The 19,114-nt window shown below is 43.3% G+C and overlaps 1 protein-coding gene across 2 annotated transcripts in view; it reads left to right on the forward strand.

Annotated features, from left to right (window-relative positions):
* Bach2 (BACH transcriptional regulator 2) overlaps window positions 1-19,114 on the forward strand; it is a 347,663-nt gene that overhangs the window by 82,916 nt on the left and 245,633 nt on the right. For both annotated transcript variants that reach the window (XM_015994181.3, XM_076564020.1), the window contains exon 2: window positions 692-798. The gene's annotated coding sequence lies outside the window, so the exon portion shown is untranslated. The remainder of the gene's footprint in view (window positions 1-691; window positions 799-19,114) is intronic.

Here is a 19,114-nt window from a genome sequence, read left to right on the forward strand (position 1 = left end):
TTACCTGCCAAGGAGCTTCTACATATCAGTCCTGAGGATGATGCAGCCGGGCTCTGACCTCTGCCCACTGGTTCCTCAACTCCTTGGGGTCGGTAGGGAAGGGCACTAAGGTCTGGCACACGGTACTGCTGCCACTCAACGGTTTCTTCCCTTTATTAAAGATATCCAAGTACCAGCTAGAAATTCCTAAGTCGTTGGCTTTGCTCACCAGTGCCTCAGCTCCTAGCCCTTAGTCAGTGCTCAATAATTGGTTATTTCAAAGAATACCCTTGTCCCTATGGCTCTGTAGCCATGGTATGTAGTCCTCTGAGCCACGGGCATGCCCTGGGACTCTAAACATGACTGCCTAGACCTGCACTATCCAATATGGTGGCTACTAAATGCCTTTGTTATTTTAATTTAAATTGTATACAAGTTTAAAAACAGCCCTCAGTTTCCCGAGTTATTTCTTGGTTTAGGCTTTCATCTCCTTGAGAACACTAAGAAGCTAGAATGTGAGCGGCACTACTGTGTGCTGTCCTCGGTGCCTTCCCTGCTGCCCTGAGAACCCAGGGCTCAATAGGTCCATGTGGCTGTCCAGCTGAATAGCATGAGTGGCTAGAGTCATGGCAGACAATTCTGCTGGACACGGGAGGAACTTCACTGAGTTTTCCTGGGCCTAATGAGTTTCTTGCTTGTGTTTATAATGCAGCTGTCTGCTTCAGGAAGTGAGGGTTCTGGAACAAGAAGGACCTTCAGGAGCTGCTTCACACTGTGACATGTCTGATCCCTTGTGCCCATCACTGCAGCATGAACAAGGTAAGGGATGTTTTGAATATGCTTTTTGAATTTTCCTGTATCATGATTTTCTTGGGCACATATGTCTGTCAATGGCCCAAGGAGGTTGCTTTTCTTGCCATTACAGTTTTAGAGGTTGGGTGGTCGTGTAATCTCCATAAGCCATCTTTCAGGCAGGGTGCAGGAGCTGATGGACACTTCATGATTCTGTGGTCCTCTAGAGTATCTCTTGCATTTTCCAGAGGTGTTGGATAGCTGAAATGTTGACTATTTGTGTGACTGTGTTGACCTGACTATTGAAGAACTAGTCTGTAGAGCTAGATTTCCTGAGATGACTATCAGCTCTGCTAGACCTCAGGCAAGTGACCTAACTTCTTGATGCCTCTCTTTTCTTACATGTAATATAATAATAATAGTGGGTGAAATGTACTAATTCATGTACCACTTGCCTTGCATAGTGCCTGTCTGTATTACAGGCCTCTTAGAAACATTTGCCACAGTTTTAATGTTGGGACACTGTTAATCCCTAGACATAGCTGCAAGCGAGTCTAGCAAGTATGTGCAAAATTTCCATTTGTTCTCTGATTGATTTGCAGAATAGCAATTGATTACCAGATGGGCACATTAGGGATAAGTGATGAATAAGGTTTGGATTGAACTGCTAGCAGGTGGCAGACCATTTCAGGTTTGAGTATTCTAATAAGTTATGTACCAGAATCTCTGTAGGCACAGAAGAAACAGTCAGATCTGTGACAGTCTTAGCTTTCTATTGTTGTGATAAAACACTGACCAAAAGTAGACTTGGGAAGGAGAACATTTATATGGCTTATAGCTTACAGCCCATCAGCAGGGGAAATCAAGGCAGAAACAGAACCAGAGACCATAGGGCAATGCCGTTTACTGGCTTCCTTCCATGGCTTGCTCAGCTTGCTCCTTTATCACACCCAGAGCTACCTGAACAAGTATTGCCCACCATGGGCTGGACCCTCCCACATCAACCATTAATCAAGAAAATGCTCTATAGACTGACCTAACTGAAGTTCTTCATCCCAGGCCACTCTAGTTTATGTCAAGTAAGTTGACAAAACCAAACCAAACCAGGGTAGTGATCCAGGAGAGACAGTACAGAGGAGGTGAAATTCTGAGTTGGAACCTGGATGGGAAATGGTAATTTTCTGAGCAGCCAGGGTAGAAGTAGGCGCTACAGCTAAAGGGCAAAGCCTGTGTTTGGGCACAAAGGCATGTGAGAAGGTCTGGTATGGTCAGAAACAGCAGCTGTCTGGCATGGCTGGAGCAGAGTCCTCTCTCCATGACACGTGGCACCGTGACAAGAGAACTCTGTAGTGAGTGACTGTCCTCTGCATTTGAGGATTTTCTCATGGTATCCCCTTCTTCCCGTTCTAGTCATGACAACAAAAACTGTCCCCTGGTGTTTATTCCCCGTGTCCCTTGGCAAAGATCCCCTCTGGTGAGAACTACACAAGTGGAGGCCAGGGGCCATGCATGAGCCCAGTGATGGAGGGAAGGCCAGCTTTTGAGCCACAAATGGATGTCAAACAGGGGAGAGGTTTCTAGAAAAACAGACATCTCATGACATAATGTATGGGTTGTGGTAGACTTAGGGGTGCTTTGGTCTTGACTGCAGAAGAGGCATTTAACCTGCTGAGTCCCTGGTCTAAAGCCACCCCTAGGGGATTTTTCTTAGTCCATTCTTGCCTTCCTAAGGGTGGGGAAGAGCTAAGGCCCCTTCAGTGTTTGCACCTTAATAGGAGGTTGTGGCTGCTACAGTATCTGAAGGGGCCCGAAAACCAGAACAAAATAACAACAACGGAACCAATTATGTGGGAGAATTTTACATTTGACTGAGCTGACCCCCCTCCCCACCCCCACCCTCCGCACTAAAATAAAGGAAGCCTCCTGATGGATGTCCCACTGTCCCCCACAGGTCCCTATCCAAGCTTAAGTACTTAGCTTTTAACAGGCTCAGAAGTCAGCCTTGGGAGTTTTGAAAGACAGACCACAGTTCTGCCCCAGTCATGGCTGGAGACAGAAGTCTATCACCACAAACCCTGGCTTCTGTTATTTTGAGGTTGGTATACTGGAAAGTCAAGGCAGTGCTTGGGAAACTTCTGATCCATACGCACAGTTCGTGCCGTCAGCCAGCTCCAAGTTGCCTCCAGGACATCTCAGCAACTGATGTCATGGTCCTGCTCTTAGAGTGCACTTAGGAAGCAGACTCTTGGGAACCATTAGGTGTGTCTGTGCTTGGGAAGTTGTGTTCTGCCTGAATGGCCCAGTGAATGCCTTATTTTATATCATTTTAATTGGAAGGAGTGATTAAGCTGGATGTGCCACTCCTCTTGGTCAGCATTTTCTCTCTCTTTTTTTATGGCTTTCTTGGCATCAGACAAAGGATAGGTCTTTCTCTGGGTGAGGAAATAGCTCTTCTCAATACAATAAAACTAGAGAGTCATCTCATCAGTGAGGTATGTAACAGAATGCTGGAAGTGTGGTTATGGGTGTGGCTGGTGTTCTAAGTGGATTTGTTCCTAGAAAGCTGGGAGACAACTGTACCTCTTCATTGGATAGATCCTCTAATTCTGTCCTTCCTTCCCAAATATCAGCTAGTATGATTTCAGTTAGGGAAAGGACAGGACAGAAGGTAGCCACAGGGTTCTAGAGTTCTTACTCCTTTGAGCCACCAGGGTGACACTGGTGACAGATTTTCTTTGTGCTCTATCAGGGCTGAACCCTCTAGAAAGCAGGAATGGCCCCCATGGCACAAGGAATTGCTAGCTTATTTTAGTAATTTGATCGTGGGGCTCACCTAGTAGCTAGTGAACTGCATCCACCAGGTAGGGCTTTTATTTCTCCAATTTTTCCCTTCTTACCTGTGGCTGGGGGTGAGGGTATACTGAGGCCCTGCTGATGCCTCTGCTTTACTGTGGGCAGACAGGGGAACAAGGTATTCCTAGGCTCACTGTGAACAGACTGCCGTTTCCTGAGGCTAGTATGCATGGATTATGTCCATTGGATGTGCACCCTAGAAAGCTTACCTCATGCTGACTCACCTTCCTACCACCGTAAAACAGGCTTAGTGGCTGTACAGTCTGAGCCTTACGCATTGAACAAGTTGTGAGATGCATGTTTTCTGGGACACCCGTTCCACACCCCACCCCTACCCATTAGACAGGAAGACCATCTTTCCAACTTTCTTAGGCATTTTTCTAAAGCTGACTTTTCGATCTTTATGATGATTGACAAATTTCACAATTGGGAGTTAACATTTTATTTTATAAAAAGCCTTTACCCTTTCTATTTTCTGGAATCATTTTTCCTGATGTTTATAAATATCTACCTCATCTCACATTATACACTTATATTCCTTACAAGGATGAATGTTGGGGGTTTATCTATGTTCTGTATGTGCTGCTGTGGCTGTAAAGAAAGAAATGTAGTTTGGAACAAAACAAAATGAATGAACAAAAAACAGCAGACAAAAATGGGAAAATCAGGATCCCCAGAGGAAAGCAGTGCAGGGTGATGCCCCTCACTGCATACAGCCCGGCCTCGGAGGTCACAAACGGCACCCACAGTGATGGGGTCTCCTCCTGTGGCAATCTTGAGGTGATGGCCCATCACTCTCTCACACAGTTATCATTTTCATGAAGGTATGTCCCATGACTTCTTCTTTGGGTTGGTGAGTACATTCCATCTGATTGGAAAACAAAAATGCCTTTTCTGGTGTCACACAAAATGACCCTCCCCGTTTCTGCACCTCACCGGTGACACAGTCTTCTTCCACACCCGTGTCATGTTCCAGTGAGGCCGGCTCAGCTCTGATGGCTTTGTAAGAGTGCAGAGTGCCCTAGCGTGCAGAGGGTTAGGAATGCCTCTGATCTCTATTGTGCACAGCTGCTTGCTGGAGTAATCGCTCCCCATCCCCAAGCTCTTCTCTGAATGTTCCCAGCTCCTCACACTGCTGTATCAGTGGCGGAAGCAGCTTCACATCGACACTCAGGCCAATATCTCTACAGTCAACTAAAAAGGAAACCGGAAATTTACTTCATTTCTCCCTTCTTCTGCAGTCTTTCTTACTTTTCACAGACCATGACACAGTGAAATCCAGAATTCATTCCCCCGGTTTATCCACCCAGCCCTTGTTGTAGGCATGGCTCTAATTTATCAACTACATCTTATAATTTATAAATTATCAGTTATATTTTATTTATCAAAAACATTTTACTGAGCACCAGCAGAGATTCCCACACACATCCTGAGTTCTCTGTGTTACGCTTACAGTAAACCAATCAGGAAAAAGAACAGGCTGTCTGAACTTCCACTCTGCCAAGGGTAGAGAGAGCCATCCCATCCTGGGCTGCAAACATGAACCTGATATGAAATGGTTCTCCAGCTTAAACGTCCTCTGCTGGAGAGCAAGCAAAGAGCTGCTGGTCCAGACAAAGAATGGGGCGATAGAAAAGCCAGCAGCTCCCCTCGTTCCTCTCCAGCACAGCCTCAGTGCAGTGCCCTCACCAGATGCCCAACCTCTATTTAATCCGCACCAACTTCCATTTTCCGGGAGGAGTAGCTAATCCTCTTTGGGTCAGAAATTGAAGAACTATAGCTTTAAAAAAAAAATCTAGTAACATGAAGGAAAAGCTAAGTAAGCATTAAGTGAGCTTGAAATAAGGCATTCTTAATTCCTGGTGCAGACATTTAAAAAAATGCTCTATCTGTGTATTACCTCATTTTTTCTTTACATCAAAAGATATTATTAACTAGTTTAAAAGACAAGCTGAGGTTTTGTGTGTGTGCATATGTGTGACTGTGTGAGCATGCATGTATGTGTGAATGTGTGACTGTGTGTGTATGTGTGACTGTGTGTGAGTGTGTGTATGTATGACTGTGTGTGAGTATGTGTACATATACATAATGCATGTGATGGATAGCTAATTTGTTAATAGTGATTACAAATCAGAAAAATGATAAGATGAAACAATTACTTTAATATAAAGTGAGCAGAAATATAAAACCCATAAAGGAAAACTGAAAATAAATAACATGAAAAGTTTTAAACTTAAGAGTAATCAAAGAAAGGCAAATAAATTACAGCTGATCAAAATTTGAAATTTTACTCAGTAGAGGTAGAAATTGAGGATACACACTGAAAGAACTTATTTTTCAAGGGCAATTATTGAATGCCAAAACCTAATTCACATAACTTTGACTGATAGATTTCATTTATACAATATTAACTCAAAGAAAACTGCCATGAATGTATGTAAAATTTTTGCCAAGACATTAGACAAAATATTATCGTTTTCTCAGGTAGTAAGTGTGGTGGAGCCATATAATAAAAGTCAGGGACACATGGAGGAGTATTCAGTGACCTAAACAGACACCTTGAGAGGAAGGCAAGTTAACATAGCATTATGTAGGCTTTGCTTATTATGTCCCTGTTTAGAAAGATTTGTGCCTGCCCACAAGAAAGGCTGCAGGTGCATGTCAGCATATTATATCAGTATCTTTTCACATGTATGTTTTCAATTCTTCTTCAGCAATGTGGGGTTCCTCATGTTAAAGCAATTTTTTAAGACACTAAATTATGTTTAAGATATGAATTCCACCTTTTGAAAAATATACATGATAGAAGACACTACCCAGAATGCTGGTAGTGGTAAGTACATGACATATATCCATTTCTTTCTCATTTTTTCCCCCAGATTTTCTATTTTCCAATTTTCCTGCAAGTATTTGTACATTTCATTAATGGCCAGAAAAGGCAAATACTTAAAAATAAACACTATTTTAGTTGCCTTGTACTTGAGATTTGTGGGTTAAAGATGTTTAGAGGATACATAACAAAGGAGAAAGAGGTTGGCTTCAGCTTTGATTTGAAGAAATCAGCTTTGATTTGGGCATTGCACATTACTGCTGTTCCAGTACCAGTTTGGGATCCATTGTCAGCAAGGGGTAGATGCTCTAGGTAAGGATGAGGTCCTATGGTTCAGTGGCTCACTTTTTGAAAGTAGATGTCACATAATTTCTCCATTTACCTCTTCAAAGATACTGTTGATTTAGGTTTCAAGCTGAGATTTGGGAACTCTAGGGGAGACTCTGAGACCCTTCAACCCCTTCAAGTGATTCACCCCCAAGATCAATTTTAATGACACCAAGATAGCATTTATTCTTTCTCTCTCAAACACATGGGACAGTGTTTCAGGGGACTGTGTAGTGACATAATCCAGGCAGTTCTTGGAATATGTGCTTATGTTTTCATGTTCCTCATATGGCTTAGTTATAATCTCCAATATGGTAGGTATAGGAATAACCCACAAAAACAGACATTTTCAGGGCCTCCATTAATGCATAAACCTATAAAGGAATCTTGAGGCAAGAGTTGAAGAACCAATTAGCTGAATTAAATGTGTCGTATGTGTAGGGAGACCTCCTCCATCAAGAAGATGGATCCTGGGGCTGGAGTACCGAGGACATCACTTCTGTTTGTATCTTCTGTATCCTTAAGAAGTGCTTGCCCTTAGTCCTTCTGACAGCTTCATTTTCATAGTTTGGGAGGCTAAGAAGGAACCTGCTTACAAACTAATGTGTGATGGGTAAACCCAGTACTATCGAATGCAGGTTGTGCGGACTAGTGAGTGGCACTAGATCACCTGACTGTCTGCACTTTCATCACACTGGGAAATTTAGTGACACTGGGGTTGGGACAGGGATATAATTCCTTTCTGAGAGAAACTGGGCCAGGTGCGGAGTTGCATGTCTATAATCCCAGCACCGAGGTGGAGGCCAAAGATGGCAAGTTTGAAGCTAGCCTTGGCTACATATTGAGTTCTAGGCCAGCTAGAGGTACATGGGGGGAATCTGTCTCCAAATACTGAACAAAAAAGTAAGGATTGGCCATCTCATCCAGTAGACGGCTGATTTTCCTGAAGGAAAGAGGACACAAATCTTATTTTATTTTTTATTTTTATATGTACTTTTTAATTAATTTTTTCATACAATATGTCTTCATCATGTTTTCCTCTCTCAATTCCTCCCAGATACTCTTCATCTTACTACTTACCCACCCAACTTTGTTTCTCTCTCCCCCCTCAAAAAAAAAAAAAATCCCCACAAGAACAAAAATCAAAACAAACAAGAAAAGATCAATAAGACAAAAAAAAAATCAAAATAAAACAAAAGCCCGCAGGGTGGGGTGGGGGGGACAACATGGAGTTTGTTCTGTGTTGGCCAGTTACTCCTGGGCGTGAGGCCTGCCCTGGAGTTTGGTTGATATACCCAGTGACACTCACTGGAGAAAGCTGAAAATTTTCCCTGTCCACTAGACAACAAGCACAGATCGCCTCTTCATTAAACCCTGTGTCCATTTCCTCCTCTCAGTGCCGGGATCCTGTCTGGTTTGAACCTGTGCAGATCTTAATGAGTTCTGCACAGTCTCTGTAAGTCCATATGTGCATCAGTCCTCTTGCATCTGGAAGATAGTCTTTCATTGGAGTCATCACCTCTGGCTCTTATAATCTTTCCACCTCTTTGTCCACAAGATCCCTGAGCTTTGAAGGAAGCAGGTTGATGAAGACAGCATTTAGGACTTCTCCAAAGTCTCTGTCTCCTTGCCTGTTTTACAGTTCTGGGTCTCTGTGATAGTTCCCATCACTACAAGAAGTAGTTTATCTGATGAGGGTCGAGCAAGGCACTGATCTACTGGTGTCATTAGGAATCATTTTTTGCCACGTTACAATAATAGTATTAGATATTACCTGTGCCCATGACCTATCTAGTCTCAGGTTTGGGGTTTTTTGTTTGTTTGTTGTTTGTTTTGACACTTTAGCAGTGTTGGGTATGGGTTCCTTCTCATGGAGCGGGCCTTAAATCCAACTTAAAAAGTGGTTGGTTACTCCCATAACATTTGTGTCTGTGTTGCATCAGTATTTCTTGCAGACGGGTCACTGTTGCAGGCCACAGGGTTTGTAGCTGGCAGATTTTAATGACGTTTTTTCTCTTCTGGTAGTGTGCAGGGTACCTGCCAGTACTACGAACACTAGTCTGTAGTGGTAAAGCCGCTAGTTAAGCACCAGCTTGCCTTCTCCGTGTCTGATGTCGTAAGCATTGTCCTCAGCTGTAGGGTTGTAGAAAGTAACCATTAGCCTTGGCTACAGCCTGTGATGTTTGAAGTGGAGGTGAGGGGCAAGGGGTTCTGTTAGACTCCTTTGGCCCATGCCTGACTCCTCAGGATGTAACTCATTCCTGGCACTGGAAGTTTTACTATGTGACCTAAGATGTCTGGTTGGGGCTTTGTGAGGAGACACGTTGTAAACAATTAACTGTGTTTAGGCAGTACTTGGCTTTAAGGTGCATGCAAAATGACTGTAGAATAGGTACATTTTAGAGAATTGTTTCCTAAGTTTTGTCGAATTGTTTCTCCAAGTTTGGGCCTCTCCTCTTTTGTGTAGAGCACTGTGTCTCCTTGGAGACGTGGTTCTCCCCTGAATCTCAGAGCAGCCGCAGTAGAACGGTTGTTGCTGCTGTGTCTAGAGGCAGTCTGCAGGGCTTGGGGTAGGTAGATACTGAAAGCCTGAACTAGCTGAACCTTATGTGAGTGGTTGTGACGGTGTGGTCCCAGGAGACCTGAGGCAGCAGGGACTACCTGCAGTGTCCCATGAACCCAGGAGAGCCCTTGTAAGGGAGTCAGGTGCCTGACTTATTAGTGCCCAAAACCTGCAAGAGAAGGTGAAGGAAAGTCCTGGTCGTTAGGAGGTACAATATGGTTTCAGAGTAGGAAAGCAGCCAGAGAAAGTAAGGGCAGTCGATTGTCACGGTCGTAATGAAACCACAGTCTGAAAGGGCTTGTGGTGAACTGGGATAGGCCTTTGCTACATGTCTTCAGGTCTCACTTGAAGATAAGAGGGGCTCCATCACTGCTTCACAACTGAGTGGTGCTTTCACACATATGGTACAGATTCCTTTGGGAACCTTGTTCGTCCATATTCCCTGAGGATTTAAAGAGGAGTGCCTAGACTTTCCTTCATTAGAAACGGGCTTTGCTACCCCAGTACTGAAGAGTTTTGTGCCAGGCTCTTGTGGTACTTGGATGTTGACTGGGTGGCTTCTTCTCTGCACCCCTGTATGGCGCTGAGTCTGGGTACCCCAGCTGTGTGCAGAGCCCCTTTGGAAGCTTGCTGTGGGCTACCGTCTCTTGTCAGGCTGGTGGCTACTGAATTCTGTAACAGGCTAGTGATCTTGGCCTTTGTGAATCAAACAGAGGGCTGCTTCTGTCTCCCCTCCCCGTCCTCAGTCTTGCCCTTTTCTTCTCATTACTAAGCAGTAATGGATATAATTAGGTTAAGTCCTATTTAGTTAATTGGTGATTGGGAACATGATTGTTTACTTGCTTAGTAAGTATGTGGTTGTCCATCTTTAGAATATTGACTCATTTGTCTGATTTTGCGAACAGTATCATCATCTCGAACAGTGAGACGGTTTATATGAGGGGAAACAGCTAACAGAGAGATTGCTCCCAAGGCAGGGTTTTCCTCCCAGGGCCTGGAGTTTTAGACCAGTTCTTCCCTCTTCCTTTCTGGCACCGGGGCTTTACAGTGTGTGACCATCAGCCGTCACTCTTCTGTGTCTTTTGTCCCAAGGTTTTCCATTTCTGTTAGATGTTCTCACAGAACCCTGCTTTGGAGCACATATGGATCATTGACTTTGTTTTTAAAAAACCTCATGCTGTGTAGTAAGATTAATACGTGGACTGTACAGGATAGAGATGCCCACTTAGAATACATAAAACTGCATGTTGCAAAACCCCTTTAGTGTTTAAAAGTCATTTCTAGACAAACGTAAGTGACAGTGTCAACCCATAAATGGAAACATTTAGACTTGATTAATCATGGCTTCTGTACCCCTCTGGTTTGTCTATTTGGGTTTCTTTTCTTTTTTCTTCTTTTTTTTTTTTTTTCTTAATGCAACAGTTAAATGCATAAGCATTATCTTGAGAGTCTAGGCTCAATTAGGCAGAAATCTAAGCAATTAATTAAAAGATCCAACCTGGCCAGGGAGGGAAGGTGTCAACACATGTCATAGTGGTCAGGAACACTGGTTAATTAGAGCAGGGGGACATTGTGGTAAATTATGGGAAAAAAGTGCTGGGCGAAACTGGCGATGTATGCTTCTATTATTCCTAAACCTAACCCATAAACAATTTGTTGTGACAGCTCTGGGCTGAGATTATGGCTAAAAATAGGCACGTTATTGAAGAAAAAGAATATTTAACAGTTGAAATTTCGTGAGAGACTGATGCCGTGTCATTGTGATAATTCCCCCAATGGCACATTAGTGATGCTGCTGACTACAGACTCTAATAGACTTTAATAATGTGTATTTTAGAGGCCTGATACACAACGGGATAATGTATAAAACATTCATTATGGAAAATTGCTACCTTTTTATTTAATGAGAAAGCGGCCGAAACAAAACCACTGCTTTGCCATAGCACCAGGTTCCTGGGCATGAGAGTGCTGAACCGGGGCTCCCACCTACATTTCCTGTGCTCTAAACAAGTTACAATCGTCTTTACTTTCTTGTTCCACGGGTGAAACTGGGGCTGTAAAAACACTCTTGTTTTGGATCAACCCTTGTTCAAATCAGGGCTCCACCTGTCTTCACTGCCTAAGCCGCGTGTGCAAGTTGCTCAGCATGGAGCTACATGGAATGTGGTCTGCCTCACAGGTTGTGGGGGTAAGTTAAGTGTTGGCATGGCAGAGGCCAATTCACGCTGGGCACGCAGCAGTTTCCATCATGACAACTTTCTACAACTGTTTCTTTTCATACGTCTTGTTTCTGTGCTTGTCCGTTGTGGGGAGACAGGAAGGGATCCAGAGGAGAAAGTACAGTTAAAAGGCCTTGATAAGTAGCACCCGACACAAGCCTTGCCTGGGATTTTAGTGTGACCCTAATGTACAGCAGCTTAGAGTCCTGCTGCTGAAGGAGAGAGAAGAGCATGCATGGAGCAGATGCCTGGAGAACAGTGGAGCATTTATCTCTTTTAATGAGGTAACATCATGAGGATGACAAAGTGCAGAGCGTCAGTACGTGAAGTGGACTAGCATTACCTGCTCACAGTGCACGATTGTTACCGCACAGCCTAGCATCCGCTGGATTTCCGATTCTGTCTTATCTGATATCTGGGCCACTGGCCTTGATCTCTCAGAATAGATCTACACCTTGGGGCTCTCCACAGAATCAGGGAGAGGGACTAATTGGATAAATGAGGGAAAATCCAGGGTGTTTATAAGCTGCTGTACAATCAAGGGGCGTCTCAGAAAGGATGGAAGCCTCTTTTCCCTTCGGCTCCTTGAAGTGGCTGCGCATCCTGACTCCTCTCCCCTCCATCCACACTCCCGGCTCTCTGTCTGCTTCTGCTGTAATGTCAGAAACACTAATCATGTCAGACTGGGTGACACTGCCAGCCCTGACATTCACAACAAAGAGGCAAGAGAGAGAGAGAGAGGAGAGAGATGATGGCGGGGAAGGGAGAGAAAGCAGCAGGTAAGGACTTTTTTTTTTTATCACACATAAAACGTACAGCTGCAGAATCACCAACATTCTAGACAGATCACATCCAAAGAAAATCAAGGAGGGTGCAAGGTGAATTCTGATGGAGATTTCAATTGGGCCACACGGATTTCGAGTTACTATTTTCCATCCTGCAGATTTCAGTTCATAGCCTTTCTTCTAATTACCGTGGCTGAGATTTCTTTCCTTCACTTAAAAAAAGAAAGTGTTTCCATTTCTCTCCCAGCCTTTACCCAGTTTTCCTCTGCAGTGGAGCAGAGTTAAATGAGGCTCATAGTAGGAAGTACACGCTCTCTCTGAGCTCTTCCATTTTCTTACCAGATTCTGTAATTTAATCTGAACAACAGTCATTCAAGAAAGAAGTCACTGCTGAGGGGCGGCTCCTGGCCATGACTAAGGTGAATGAGGACCATCAGGTGTGAGCCTCAGTGGCCCCGCAGAGCTTGCTGATGGGTGCATACAGATGCTGCTGAGCCTGCTGCTCCCTGGCTGCTGGGAGTGGGCTGCCCTCCCCTCCAGCACCTCTCTGTTTGGAATCAGGCTGGCAAGGGGGCTCCAGTCTTCACTTCGCAGCAATCCTGACCTGGAAACCTGCTGCTGCCTGTGTTTAAATCCAGATGCTGTGATCTAAATCGAGCTCAGGCAGAACCAGCCCTGGCTTTTTATAAACAGAGACTCCAGCTGCCAGCTCAGCTTTTGAGGGATTTTGAACCAGTAACTCCTACTTAGGATGTCTCCCCTTTCCCCTTTTCTTTATGCAAGAGAGAGAGAGAAAAAAAAAAATAACAGCAAGCTCATACATAGTACATGGCAGTTACCTTGTTAGAAAGACTCTGCATTTTTATGTATACTTAAGGACCAGCGGTTTTATAAATGCAGTGACTTCTTTTCGGATTGCTTTAAAGTAATGTGATTGCAACCTCTTTCTTGTCCTTAGCACCCAATCAAAGCCTTTCATACAGGGGCCACTTAGAAGAAATGCTCCCGGGGCTAGAGAGATGGCTCAGAGGTTAAGAGCACCGACTGGTCTTCCAGAGGTCCTGAGTTCAATTCCCAGCAACCACATGGTGGCTCACAACAATCTGTAATGAGATCTGGCACCCCTCTTCTATATACATAATAAATAAATCTTTAAAAAAAAAGAAGAAATGCTCCCTAATATGCAATAAAAAAGGCTTATTTACAAGCCAGGTGGTGGCGGCGGCGGTGGCAGTGGCGCACGCCTTTAATCCCAGCACTTGGAAGGCAGAGCCAGGTGGATCTTTGTGAGTTCAAGGCCAGCCTGGGCTACCAAGTGAGTTCCAGGAAAGGCGCATAGCTGCACAAAGAAACCCTGTCTTGAAAAACCAAAAAAAAAAAAAAAAAAAAAAAAGGGCTTATTTACAATTCTTGGGAGAAATTGTACTTCTATAAGCATAAAAGAATGAATTTGTATACTAGTGAGAATTTGGGAAATTACCACCAAATATCTTTCCTGTAAAGTTAAATCTTCTTTGGAGTTTATTTTGCTCTGAGGTTTCACATTGATTGTTCTTTGTTTTTGCCCTTTTTGGGGGGGGCCGCCCCCCAGCTCTCAAATAAATCATACATGGAGGCTTATTCTTACTTATAAATGCCTGGTCTTAGCTTGGCTTGTTGCTAGCCAGCTTAACCCGTCTGTCTTTTGCCTCTGGGCTTTTCCCATTCTCTTCTGTAAATCTTACTCTGTGGCTTGCTATGTAACTGGGTGGCTGGTCCCTGGAGTCCTCCCCCTTCTCTGGATACTTCTTTTTCTCTCCTCCCAGATTTCTCCTGTTAATTCTGTCTGTCCTTCTTCTGCCTCTTCATTGGCCATTCAGCTCTTTATTAGACCATCCGGTGTTTTAGACAGGCAAAGTAACACAGCTTCACAGAGTTAAACAAATGCAACATAAACAAAAGTAACACACCTTAAAATAATTTTCTCCCTGCTGGGCGGTGGTGGCACACACCTTTAATCCCAGCACTTGGGAGGTAGAGCCAGGCGGATCTATGTGAGTTTGCGGCCAGCCAGGGCTACCAGTGAGTACCAGGAAAAGACACAAAGCTACACAGAGAAACCCTGTCTCGAAAAACAAAATAATAATAATAATAATAATAATAATAATAATAATAATAATAATAATAATTTTCCCCAACAATTGATGGCATTTGCATTGTTCTCTGATGTATTCCTGTTTGCTTTCATTTACATGCAGTTACAGGACTTTAAATCCTGTATAGGGTAATGTTAGCTGTGATAACAAATAGACTCTAAATGTGTTTGGCCTGACACAGTAAAAGTTTCCTTTCTGGCTCAGTACCATGGAGGTATCTGCTCAGCAGTATGCTTTTATTCTGAAGTGATGGGATTCTGTGCCAGGCCCTTTCCATCTTCTGTTTTACTGTCTGTATTGGTCTGCTCAGGCTATGGTAGCTTGTTATCTCTCTGTTCTAGAGACTGGAAGTTCAAGGCCGAGATGTAGACAGGGCTATTTACTTCTGTGGTAGTGAGCCACAGGTATAGTCCAGGCTTCTCTCTCTGCTGCCTTTACTTCGATCTGCAATTCATCTTTCCTGTATTTTGTGACTGGGTCCAAATATCTGCCCCACCCCCACTTCCTGTCTTTTTGAGACAGAATCTCACTGTGTAGTTCTAGCTGGTCTGGAACTTGGTATGTAGGTCAGGTTGGCCTTGAATTCACAAATACCCACTGACCCCCAAGTGCTGGAGTTACAGGAGTGTGCTGCACACCAGGTCCCAAAGTTCTCTTCTAGGAGAATACAAGTCATACTAGATTAAGGGCCTTCTCTAGTCCAGCATGAGTTAATCTTAACTAATTTATCTGATGACAGCCCCATTTTCAAAGAGGTCACACTGTGGTTTAGGATTTGATATATGAATTTGGAGGAGAAAGGGAGGATAATTCAACTCGTGACACCATCATGGATTGAGATATGCAGTTGTCTTCCTCTGGGTGATGGACAGAGAAGAGCAGGAAGAACGAGCCTTTGCTTCTTAATCCTGAGAGATCAAAGCACAGCAACATCTTTTCTTCTCATGCCTTGGTCAAAGCTAATCATCCAGCTCTACCCTAAGGCAAGGCAGCCTGGGAAATGTAGTATAATCCCTGGCTGAATGGCAGTTATGCTAGATGGCTTGCAGATACCTCCCCATGCAATGGAGCTGCCCATCTTTCTAGGAAAATGTGCCTGTGCTTCATTTGCTCCTGAGCACACCCTCAAAGAGCACTAAAACAGTGTGAAAGTCTCCAGGCTTGGGAATTCCACTGGGGGCAAGCCCAGTGATGATTCCAGGCATCAATATGCAAATGAATTTGTACATTTGTTTATGGTTTTGCTCCCTTAAGAGTCTTGTCTTAATCTCAAGGGAATTTTATCCACACTACTAATGGATATTTTCTCTCCTTATGAAACTAATAAAATCCAAATTAATGAGGCTTTATTCTTTGCTAAAAATGTAAACTGATTTCTTATAGTAAAATAACCTTTTAATTTCATGTTCAATTATTACTGATATATATCCAAGAGGGAAAGAAGGCTATTGTGACTAAAGAGGGAAATTGTGCAATGTGTTGTGCTTGTCTTGAATGGCTAGACTTCAGTATTTAATTACAAGAGTCTTGTCTCTCCTGTCAGGTTAGTCAGTATTTCGAAAGTGGAACGTGGGTTTTATCCGTGACTAAGTAACTGCTTGGTGTGTTCCTTTTCAATTACAGTAAAAAGTTATGAATTCTCTACATAAAGAATTGCTAACCATTATTTAGATATGCCAGTTGAATAGGGTTTATTCTAAAAATTAAAAATAAAGACTCAGGAAAGTTTTCTACTGCAAATTTTTGGTTTCTCAAAGTAATTTACTTACGAAATATTTCCCATGAAGAAAGAGTGAGAACAATTTGAGAAAGTTAAGTAGGTAGAGTCTGAAAACTCGGCAGGCAGTGTGAAAACAGTAACCCTAAACCATACTGCTGAAGATTTTAGTCATGAACTTTCATGTCAAGAAACCACTATCTTGCTGTTTTATTGTGTCTATTAAAAACACAACTTTAATCTAATGACTTCAAACACATCAATATACTGTAGATTTTCTTCTGGGCAAAAAAAAAAATCTCAATTGTGGAGAACAGTCTAGGTTGAACTTGGCCTTTGTAGATGTTTGATAACCAACATTTTTTTAAGACTTGAGAGTGGGTGGTATGACTCTTACTTTTCAGATGAGGGGGTCTCAGAAAGTCTGATAGAACAATCACAAGTCTACATAAAGCAGGTTAGACATTTGAATTCGTGTCTCATTAACTCCCAAACCCATAACACTTCTTTTCTGCCATGCCAACTCGAAAGAATGTCTGTCTAATGAATTTGAAATATACGAAATGAATTTGCTAGTGTAAGGTTCCAGGACATTTCAGCTCTTGAAAGACTAATCCACCTACATATGAGCCAATTGATGGATGAGTTGGGAAAGTTTCGTTTAGTCATGAAGGCGGGTCTCTAGGACTCTTGAGAAGACTCCTAAGTACACAGGCAGACACTGATTCAGAATACTTACTAAATATCCATGACAGAACTCAATTACAGCCCTTTAGAATTCTAGAAAGCAGGCTCTGGCTCAGTTTTTTTCTAAAAGTGCCCAGGTGAAGTAGGTTTTTACAAATTTGCTGAGACAAACAGTGGCCAAGGCAGCCTGAGCCATGGGTGGATCCTGGACTGAGGGCAAGATAAAGAAAACCTCCTGGCTTTCCAGTGAGAAACTCAGCTCAAACCAGAGGAGAGAAGGTGCATTCCTTTCCAACATTAGCCTTTCACCTCTCTAGCAGCATGATGAGCCTAGCTTCTGATGGTTGGTTGCTGGGTGTTGGTGTCTTTCAGTTTCAACCAGGCTACTCTACTCAGGGTTTCTGCTGAGTGGCTGTGGGCAAGTCATATCCTGTGTTGGAAACGTGATGTCTCCAAATGGAAAATGAAGCAGTGGAATTAGATCAGAGTCCTTAGCCCAGGGCTTAAAATGCCAAGATGCAAAGAAGTATTAACTGTTAATAGGCATTTGAAGGGAGATAGGGGTTCATAAATCCTATTAGATTATCCAAACAGCTTCTACACACAAAGAATTGAAAAAGCCAGATCATCTCTGAAATTTGTAGGACACCAGCATTCTACTTATCCCTACACTGTGTCTTACTTTCCTATTGCTGTGATGAGACAAAGAAACTTAGAGAAGAAAGAGATTATAGGGACTTACAGTTTCAGAGGGTGAATCCATGGCCATCATGATAGGGAGCATGACAGCAGGCAGGCAAACATAGCTCTCATCTCATCTACAAGTATGAGGTGGTGGTGGGTGGGGAGAGACAGATCCTGGAAATGGTGTAGACTTTTGAAACCTCAAAGCCAGTCCCCAGTGATACACACCTTCCAAGGCCAGACCCCCCAATCCTTTCCAAACAGTTCCACCAATGGAGGATCAAAAGTGTTCAAATACATGAGCCGATGGGGGCCATTCTTACCTAAGCCACTACAGACTGTATTGAGCACAGAGTTTCAGACCCAATAGATGAGGGAGGAGTGCATTCCGTCTTCTTTCTGCAGTGATACAGGACAGATGTTGGGGTGTTTTTAGTGTAGATCTCAGCTCCTTTCTTCCCTCAAATGAGTGTTCCATATAGTTAACGTTCAATAAATGTTTGAGGACAATTGTAAGTCAGTTAGAAGTAAGTCACATTTAGGTGATGAATGAACATGTTTTCAGGCCTAAAGGTTTTTTGTAGTTACATGCAATGGTAGTAAAGGTTCATTCAAAGAAGCAACTTCTTAGGGATATCAGACACTGGAAGGTTAGTGCCTAGTGTTAACCAAGCAGTTCTTACCCTGCAGGAGTCAAGGTCCCGGAGGTAAGGAGGCCTTGGTGTTGAGGAGGTGGGTGCTGTGAGGTGAGGGGATGTGCCTTCGTTGACGCCCCTGTCTTTCCTCCACTCCAACACGCCCCTACCCCCTTTGCTAGGGAAGAAAAAACTAAGAAGCATCCTCTTCCCAGTGTTCAGCTTGATGCTCAAGGAGCACACTCAAAGTCATTTGGCCTTCGCTTTACTGGAACATTCTACTGTTCTCTGGAAATGCTAGTTCAGTTCAGACAGAGATTGGATGTTTGGATACACCTTTAAGAAAAGTGGTGTTGGACTATATTATTCTCTCTAAAGTTTGCATTTTTGCCCTGTTGGCAGTGTTTTAAAAGTTTGCTTTCGCCGGGCGGTGGTGGCGCACGCCTTTAATCCCAGCACTCGGGAGGCAGAGCCAGGTGGATCTCTGTGAGTTCGAGGCCAGCCTGGACTACCAAGTGAGTCCCACGAAAGGTGCAAAGCTACACAGAGAAACCCTGTCTCGAAAAACCAGAAAAAAAAAAAAAAAAAAAAAGTTTGCTTTCATCTCCTTCATAGAGATACTGCCTGTGTGTTCTATAGCTATTTACCCTTTCAACTTCTGCTTAAAATGCAGCCTATTGGCTCACTCTTCTTAGGCCACAGTGATATAACCTGTGCTTGGAATCTCTTCCAACAATCACCATCAAAGTCATTCTCAAGGCCACACCCACAGTTCAGAGGCTGTGAACTGTTTGGAGTTGGCCTTTAGAAATCAGTGTTTTTATTTATTACTTATTTGTGTTGAAAACAAATACCCAGAGAGCTCTCTCCACCTCAAAGGAGTGCCAGTCTTTATAGCTACTTAATAT

The sequence above is a fragment of the Peromyscus maniculatus genome, chromosome 2, assembly GCF_049852395.1.
Source record: "Peromyscus maniculatus bairdii isolate BWxNUB_F1_BW_parent chromosome 2, HU_Pman_BW_mat_3.1, whole genome shotgun sequence".
Classification (NCBI taxonomy): Eukaryota; Metazoa; Chordata; class Mammalia; order Rodentia; family Cricetidae; genus Peromyscus; species Peromyscus maniculatus.